Source organism: Camelus dromedarius, chromosome 14 (assembly GCF_036321535.1).
Source record: "Camelus dromedarius isolate mCamDro1 chromosome 14, mCamDro1.pat, whole genome shotgun sequence".
Classification (NCBI taxonomy): Eukaryota; Metazoa; Chordata; class Mammalia; order Artiodactyla; family Camelidae; genus Camelus; species Camelus dromedarius.
In genome coordinates this window covers 59,548,009-59,557,003 of record NC_087449.1, presented here as the reverse complement: position 1 = coordinate 59,557,003, position 8,995 = coordinate 59,548,009, and the positions used below count along the sequence as shown (strand labels likewise).

Here is an 8,995-nt window from a genome sequence, read left to right as displayed (position 1 = left end):
TCCCACCCTGCCCTGTGCCCATGCCGTGAGCCCCTTCCCGGGCCAGTAGGCAGCTGTCAGCACTCAGCCCTTCTGCTCAGAACCCCCTTTTAGAGGCCCCCCCCCTTTGTTCACACCCGTCCTTTCTTCCTACCCTGGCAACTTCCTGGTCCTCCCAGCCCAGCCCTGCCCTGCCTGGCTTGACTCAGTCTAGCCCTTCTTTGTGGGCTGCTCGGGGCCGCCTCCTGTCCTCCTGCCCGCCTGCCTGGCAGGTCTGGCTGGTGAGTGACTCACACACCTGCGCCCACTGCATGCGCAGCAAGGGAGCCAGTGAACGTGACCCCTGAGCTCCTGCCCACCAGCTGAAACAGACGAGACCCCTCCCTGCCGCTGGAGCCTGCCCCCATCACCTGCACTCACTTCTCCTGTGGCTGGAATTGGACTGCACAGAATCCGGGTCAGGCTTTTGGTTTTTAAACATCTCTGTCCCTCGCTGAGTTGGAGGAGAACGCTTTGGAGGTCACTGGGTGAGTGTCTGGGTCTCTGTTGTTGTTGACACCCTTGGGCTCCAGGCCCAGGGACACCCTGCTCCCTCTCAGGTGGTGGTGGGGCTTGGAATGCCTTGTGCTGGACTCAGGGAGGAGAATGCTGCTGGGAGCCTCAGTGGCCAGGACCCTGACCTTTGTGGCTAACTTGTGGGGGCAGGTCAGGGTAATGCCGGGGTGAGGGAAATAGAGGGAGCCTCTCAGGGGGGTGTGTGCGGTGGAAAATTTCCCCAACTCCCTTCTTAGGGTCACAGAGTTTGATAGTTGCGGCTGGATGTGGCCTCAGAGGACACCTAGTTCAACAGCATCATTTTACTGCTGGGAAAACTGAGGCTCGGAGGAGAAGGAGTAACTCAAGGTCACACTGTGAGTCGGTGGCAGAGCGGGGACAAGAAGCCAGAATGAGCTGCTGTCACCCCGCCCAGTGCTCCTTCCTCGCTCCTTAGTGCCTGCTCCTCTGTTTCTGCCTCCCGGGACCCCCCGACCCCCCTGGTAGCCCTCTCCCATCTCATCCTATCCTGGCCATGTTAGAAGGGAGGAATTACTGCATATGCAATTTCATAGACGTGATTTCACGGGCTCACAGTTGGAAGCATTTTAAAGGTCACCCGGGCAGTCCTGGCTGTGAGTCTCTGACAGGTGGCTGTTGAGCCTCAGCTCGAGTATCTCCGGTGATGGAGAGCTTGAGGCTTTTGGAGGCAGCCGGTTCATCTGTGTGGCCAATGTCTGGGGAATGACGGTATCATGCTTGCTGGGCGCTTACTCTGGGCCGGGCACTTTGCTAACCAAATACCTTACATGTATGAGCTCATTTAATCCTCCCAATGCTCCTAGGAGGTAAGTTTTATTATTATCATTCTTGTCTATAGCTGAGGAAACAGGCACAGAGAGGTTAAGTAACTTACTCATGTTAGCACAGCTTGAGAAAGGGGAGCTGAGATTTAAGCCAGACTAGTCTGGTCCTAGAACCCGACTGAGCCCTCACTCTGTCACTTGACTGCTACCAGGCGATGATGAGACTTCCTGGGGCTGGGTACCTGCTGGGCTGGCGAGGCTGAGGTTTGTAAGGGGGATTTTAGATGACTGCGTGTCCCTCTGGCTGACCTCCCAGAGGGATAAGGCTCAGAGAGGTGAGGTGACCTACTTGAGATCATACAGCTGTGAGGTCAGGCCCTCCCTCCTGGCTCCTAACAGAGTCTCTGCCGCTGTACCAGGCTGGTCCCTCCTTCCAGTGGCTTTTCCTTCAGAGAATCCTTGTGCATCTGGGACAAAAGTGTCTGAGTGATGCTGCCTCCCCAGCTTTCAGTCCCTGAATCAGGGTCTCCTGAAGCTCATTTGGGAACCACCCCTTCTCTTCCTAGGCTGAGCTCCCTAGAGTGATGCCACCAGTCCTCCCAGTGGGGTCTTTTCAGTTGCTGGGACTTTGGAGTCTTCAGGGGGTGCTGGTTTGGCCCCACTCACATCCCTACCACCTACAAGGTGAGGGGAGTCTCTAATGTCTCCTTCCAGAGCTTCTGCCCTAGAACAGTCACTTGGGCAAGAGGTTCCCATGGTGATTCCGTTCCATCTTCTCCTCCTGGTAGTAATGATGATACTAACAGTGATACTGACTGCGCCACTGTTACTACATTTCCATTTATCGGGCACTCACCGTATACTAAGATCTGGGTCAGGCAGCCTGCCTGCCACAGCTCACTTAGTCCTTCGGAAAACTCCCATTTCACAGGTGAGAGAGCTGAGGCTCAGAGAGGAGAAGTCACTTGCCCAGGGTCACACAGCTGGCCAATGGCACTGAAATCATTGGCAGAAAGTTGCAAGCTCACGTCATTCAACGTGGTGTGCTGAGTTCACAAGGCCATGGGTCCAGCTTGGTTGACCCCAGATTTCAAGCTTTTCCCACTTGGCACCTCTGGGCTGGGCTGCGCTGAGGTAGGATTTGAGAACCATGGGTTCTGGTCGCATTCTGCCTCTAAATACTACAGGACTTTGGGCAAGCCACTCAGCCTCTGGAGGCCTAGGTCACCCCATCTGGGTGCAGGAGTTGATAATTTCTTTCCTATGATCTCACCAAGGTCTGTGAATTACAGTAACAGCTGTGAATGCCTTAAAATCCTTGACACCACAGGCATGCAGAGAATTAGTGTGAAGAGAGGTAAAGAATGACCCAAGCAGCATCTCCAGTCCCCTCTGTCCCTGGGACAGCTTTGACATTTAGTCCCCACAACCACCTTGGGATGCAGGGACACAAGCCCGGCTCTACAGCAAGGAAGCTGAGACTCGGGAAGTGCAGTAACTCGCTTTTGGTCACAGGACTAGCAGGCAGGGAAGCAGAGACTTGAACCCGGTCTGTGTCCCCAGAAGTGAACACCCCCATCATGATGAGAGACAGCTCCTTGGGGATGGGGGTCTCCCAGGATACACAGGCCAGGAGTAATGAGTGGGTTTTGAAACACTGACCCTTTGGATTCAAGGAGGTCAGACTCACAGGAGCAGGTTCCCAGGAGCTCAGCAGGTGGGTAAAAGGCAGGTGGGATGGTGCTGCCATGAAGTCAGTCCCTGGCTCCCCTGCTAGGCCTCTCCCACTTGGCCCTTCAGCAGAAAGACAGGGACCCCCTCCCTCATCCTTCCTTGTCTCAGGGACAGAGGCAGTCCTTGTTTCAAGGATGCCAGGAAAACAGGGAGCTCTCCTGAGCCATCGTGGGACCTGCTCTGCAGGTAACCTGGATCCCTCCTCCTGGCTCAGCTCAGCCCATCTCAGCCACTGTCTGATGCCCCAGCAGAGGGAGGGAGGCAGCGGGGCTGGGTAGCAGCTCTGCTCACCTCCTCCCTCTCCATCTTTCCCTATCCTCTGGTTCTCCTCCAGAACAATGTCGAAATTAAATCTGATAGTCATTCATTCTATCTGATAAGAGGGGTTCCAATGTCATGGCTTGTTTGAGACTGGCTGGGGTTGGGGAGGGGACCCTGGGCTGGAAGCCAAGAGGCTACCACTGCTCCCATTTCATTCTTCATGTTCTGTGCACCCTTGAGCAAGTCCTCTGCCCTCTCCTGGCCTCAGTTTCCCCCTCTGTGAAAGGAGAGGTTTGTTTTGGATCATCTCTAAGGGCCCTGCCAGCTCTGAAAGTCTCTGAACTGCCTGAATGGATGGCCCCGAGGTGCCCTGTGAGCCTGCTGTCAGCCCTCTCTCCTCCCCACTTGGCCTGGCCAGCAGAGGAATGTAGGGGAGGCTCCCATTTGCTTCTGATACATGGGGACCGGAAGACAGAAGTGATCTCCATAAAGACTAGCTCCTCTTCTGTCTCGCTGATTTTTGGAATAAACCCAGGGGGGCAACATTTGTCCTGAGGTGGGAAGCCCCATGAAAAAGACTGCAGGACCCCCAGGCAGGGCCACTATCCTCCTACCAGCACCATTCTGTTCCCTGGCCCTGCAGCATTATCTCGCTTTTTAAACTCTGAAATGGCTTACTTCTAGGAAAGCAGAACTTATCCCTAAGATTCTATTGGTTCCCTGAGCTAACTCCTGATTGGTCTACTTCCCTCACTCCTGATTGGTCCATTTCTCTCACTCCTGATTGGTCCATTTCTACAAAGCTTGTTCCTAGTTAGTCAACTTTGTTATACCTTATTTGCATATGATGTTACAAAATGTTGCAAAGTCTAGACTGGTAGCCTATAAAAGCCTGTGTAAACCTCAGATGGGATCCAGAGCTTGAAATGTTAACTCCTTTGGTCCCACTAGCATAATAAACCTGAGTTCTCCAACTCTAAGTGCTGCTTGGTCTCTCACCCAAATCCAGGTTGCTGTCACAACTGAGCTGTAACACACTTTACTGCAACAGTCTGACTGCAGGGGAGAGGCTGCTTGAGGCCCCTTCCACCTTATTCCTGGAAAAAGGATGGACGTGGGGGTCAGACTTGGGTTTAAATCCTAGCTTTGTCCTTTCTGATGCTGTGAATTTGGGCGGGGTTGCTTGGTCTTCGTTTTTGCATCTGAAAAGGAAGGTAACAGTACTGAGCTCACTGAGGCAAGTTAGGAGGGTTATCCCAGGCAGGGCACTTGGCCCAGTGCAAAGTAAATGCTCAATAAAGGGGAGGACATGTCCATGGCACAAACTCCTCTTGACTCCAGAATGACAGGATGCCTCAGTGTGCTGTCCGGGACCTCGATACCATATTCCACTTGGAAGAGCGGTCTCTGGGTGTGATGGGGATGCTGTGGTGCTAGTTCTAGTCTTTTCTCTCCCTCTTTCTTAACATGTTCCGGAAACTACAAAGCTGAGCCACATCCCTCAATGCCTGCTTTCCTGGGACTGCTGGGCTTTTCACCCCGAGTCCTCCTTTCCCCATGAGACACTGGAAGCTCTAGGCTCCAGCCAGGGAATAGTTGGGGGTGGGGGGCAGCCTGCTTCACACTGACCTCACCCCCAAATCCTGCTGGCTGGCTCAGGTGACCGATCAGAATTTACAGGGTATGAGGATTTGTGGGTCAGGATGAAATCTCTTTAATTAACTAGAGAGCAAGCCCCCTAAAGCTCAAGGCTCCTGGTGGGTGCTGCAGAATTCCAAAAGAACACCCAGGGAAAAGGCAGGGGCTTAGATCAAACCCCAGGGTCCGGCGCAGCTCTGTTCCTCAGCGCAGTCCTGGAGCTACACGGCAGGGAGGTTACTACAGACGCACATTTTACAGCTGCCCCAATTCAGAGACAGGTGTTTTGGGACTGAGCAGATGAAATTCCCTGGCAAAGTGGTGGTGTCTGGGAAGGGTAACGTGCCTGATAAGGCTACACGCTGTTATCTCAAAGCTCATTACCCCAAAGACACTTCTTTTTCCCTTCCCCTAAAGATCTGCATACTTTTCTCTGCACTTCCTGGAATCCTGGCTGGGGGATTTTCCAGTTAGCAGAGAAACTTGCTTCCTCCTGCTTCACTGAGGGCATCCGTGGTTGGGAGTTGGGGAGTTATTGTCCTCTAGTTCTTTCCTTATTTTCTTTCTTTCTTTTTTTTTTTTTTTTGTGGGGGAAGGTAATTAGGGGTTTTTGTTTTGTTTTATGGAGATTCTAGGGATTGAACCCTGGAATCTCGCATGCTAAGCACACACTCTACCACTGAGCTATCCCCTCCCCCTCCTCTTATTTTTCAGTTGCGTGCATCCATCTGTCCAACTATCCATCCATACATACATCCATCTGTCTATCCATCCATCCAAAGACTGCTTATTGAGCATCAGCTCTGTGCCAGACACTACATTCTGGACATAAACTGTGTGTAACAAAGACACACTCCTACCCTTAGAGAGATTATAGTGTAGCAGGGGTGACAGACAATTTAGACAATACACTACCTCAGGTGCTATGGCCTTATCTGTTTATCAGTTTCCTTATCTGTTGCATGGGATGATAACAGTACCTACCTCCCAGTATTATTGTGAAGATTTGATGAGATAATACAGGCAAAGAGTTTGCCCAATTCCTCCCTGTAGCAAGTGCTCAATAAACGTTAGCTGCGATAATACCAATGATCACGAGCATTGAGGAAGATGATGATTGAGATCACCTAAAACAGTGCCTGCTACTGACTAGTATCCATGTACATCTGAGAGTTGTTCTGGGCAGGCTGGCTCTCCTCAGCAGCAATAGTAGGTAATAGGGGAATGGTGACCAAGGTCCGGTCCCAAGCCAGTTTCTCAGGGTGGGGCAGCTCATGAGTTAATCATCTCAACAAAGGGGCCGTGGATGCTGGCCATGCCATCTGGCGGCAGGGTGTGTGGGTCTGAGGGCTTCTCATGAGAGCCTAAGCCAACGCAGCTGCCCGTCTGGTTGGCCCAGTTAGGAGTTGGTTATGAAGCGTCTTAGGATGAAATCAGCGTGTGACCAGAAGCTGTAGACTGCTTGGGCTTCTCAGGGCTGGGGCAGGCTATCTGAAAAGTTCCTGGAAGCTGAGAGGAGGCAGGGCAGCCAAAGGCAGCAGAGGTGGGGATGAACCCCTGTGTTGGGGGCTCAGCAGGGGGAGGCCGTAGATGAAGTTCTAAGGGAGAGCAGCCAGAAGTGGTCAGGGGTTCCCTGCTGGTCCCCCATGGGACTGATGGGGGCTAAGGATGGCAGTTTTATTCACCAGTGTACCTCCAGCTTCTGGAACATTGCCAGGGAAATCTTAGGCACTTAATTGGGAGGATTAGTTGAACGCATGCTGTATGGTCAGGCCACCCAAGATGGCTGTTCTCTTGTTCTCTGTACATCCTCTGCTCGACCAGTCCCTGCTTTACCTACACTCTACACACATGACTGACTTTTTTTCTTGATCACAGAGCCTAATCAGTAAATGCCTACATACTTGCCCCCTGGCCCCAGCTAGCGATTGCTCTAATCTTCAGATCAGAACTTCTCCACCATGACTTATCAAAGGGGCAGTGAGGGGCGTGTCCTCTGCTGGTTTCCCTGGTAACCAATGAGCCAACCCGATGTCAATTCCCTCTGTAACCAGTAACATCCCTTTCCCCACTGTAGCGAAGATTGTCACCATGTCCTACCCACCATCTGCCGCACATGGTGGGGTGTCGTGCCAGGACCTCACTTCAGACGTAAGACCCCCCTGTCCATTAAACCATTGATGTCTCTGTCACTGACTCTAGGCTCTTTCTTTGGTCTGGAGGCTGGGCAAGCACAGGGCTTGCAAGTCTGTTGGGTGCAGCCCAACACACACCAAGGGTCTATTGGGATGGTCGTTTTAACTAGCATGCTAGCTTACCTCTAAGAAGCAGTGGTTCTGGAACCCACAGAAATGCATTCAAATCCTGGTACCCCACTTACCAGCTTTGTGGGACCATGAATGAGACGTTTCCTCTTTCTAAAACTCAGTTTCCTCATCTGTAAAATAGGAATGACAAGATCAGCATTGAGGGTTGTTGTGTGGACAGGAGATGATCAAGGAATTTAGAAGTTACCCAACAAAGAGTGACTGCTATGGTCACCATCCAGGCATCTGGGGTGACACCCAACGTTGTGAGTCAGGGCCGTGGGATTGGGCTGGTGGAGATGGGGTGTTTGCTGAACTCCACATTGTGAAGTTTTGGGGAGAGGTGGTAGGTGGAGTCAGATAGACCTAGAATCCATTGCTTACTTGCTGCGTGACCACAGAGACCTACCTCTCTGTGCCTAAGTTCCTCATGTGAAAAAATGGAGATCTTGAAAGCAGTCGTTCTGTAGAGCTCTTGCAAGAGTAAATGGGATCACGCATGAAGAGCACAGGGCCTGCATATCCATCAGTAAAAGGGGGTTTACTGCTCAGTAAAGGGGGGCTGGCATTATCATTGGTGGCCATCAGGGGAGGAATGGGGTGAAAGGGCTTTGTGAGCATGAATGTGAGATATAGCGAGGGACTCTGGGTTTCACCCAAGGGAAGGGGCTCAGGTCCCTCCCTGATGTGTTGGGAATCCCAGCCGGCTGTGTCTCTGCTGACATATTGTGTGGGCGAACAGGACCATCCTGGTGAAGGCTTTTTGGTCTCAGAAGATGCTTGTTTCCAGGAGAAAACTGAAGAAAACCATTCGGCTTAATCTCTTGGGTTCCAGGGGGTAGGACTTGAATGATCTTAACCTGAGGCCACAGGATATGGAGGAAGAAGCAAATTCTGGATTCAAATCCCAGCTCGGGGTTGGGGGGATGGAGTGGGGTGGGGTGGGTATAGCTCAGTGGTAGAGCACATGCTTAGCATGCAAGAAATCCTAGGTTCAATTCCTGGTACCTCCGTGAAAAAAAAACCCTCACACAACAAATCTCAGCTTCTCTACTCTCCCACTGTGTGACCCTGGGCAAGGCACTTAACCTCTCTGGGTCTGTTTCTGTATTCATAAAACCAGGCAAAGCCACCTTCCTTGCAAGGTTCCTTGGAGGCCTAGCACACAGGGGGCCTCTGTGAATGGGAGTGAGTTGGGCAGGTTCCACGGAGGGCGAGGGAGTAGATGTTAATGAACACTGGGGCTGGTCCAAAAACCCAGTCTATAAAACTCCTGCCTGCAGCTTCTGGTGCGTTGCTAATGGGAGTTTATGTGAAGGACACAACGGGATAAGGGCCCATTGTTCCGAGTGGGGACGGTTTTATGACTCTTAGAAAGCGTCTTTCATCTGGGAGACCAGGGAGCTTACGGAACCTCCCAGCCCTGGGCGGAGAAACTAGGGGCTGCTGAAGGTTTCTGGGGCTGGTGCCAGGCTGCAGCCACGGCCAGGCCCTCCCTTGGCAGGGGCTGAGGCCTCCCTGGAGTGTCACTGCAGCGACAGGCTGACAGCTGCCCAGCTTCTCTTTCCCCAGGCCCAGGACCTTTTCTCCTGGAGTCCTCCTGTCTGGACCCCAGTCCCTAGCCTGGTCTGCCTGGCAAGGCTGGAGGCTCACGGGGTCTCCTGCGTTCCCTTTCTGCTTCCCCTCCTCAGCAGCCCATCCTTTTCATCCTTATGGAAGCTTCTAGAATAGGCTTGG

The 8,995-nt window shown here is 52.5% G+C and overlaps 1 protein-coding gene across 1 annotated transcript in view; it reads left to right on the top strand.

The window, feature by feature from the left end:
• Positions 1-210: 210 nt before the first annotated feature.
• The window catches only part of ARHGEF10L (Rho guanine nucleotide exchange factor 10 like), a 150,799-nt gene continuing 142,014 nt past the window's right edge, over positions 211-8,995 (top strand). Inside the window, exon 1 of the mRNA XM_064493999.1 lies at positions 211-506. The gene's annotated coding sequence lies outside the window, so the exon portion shown is untranslated. The remainder of the gene's footprint in view (positions 507-8,995) is intronic.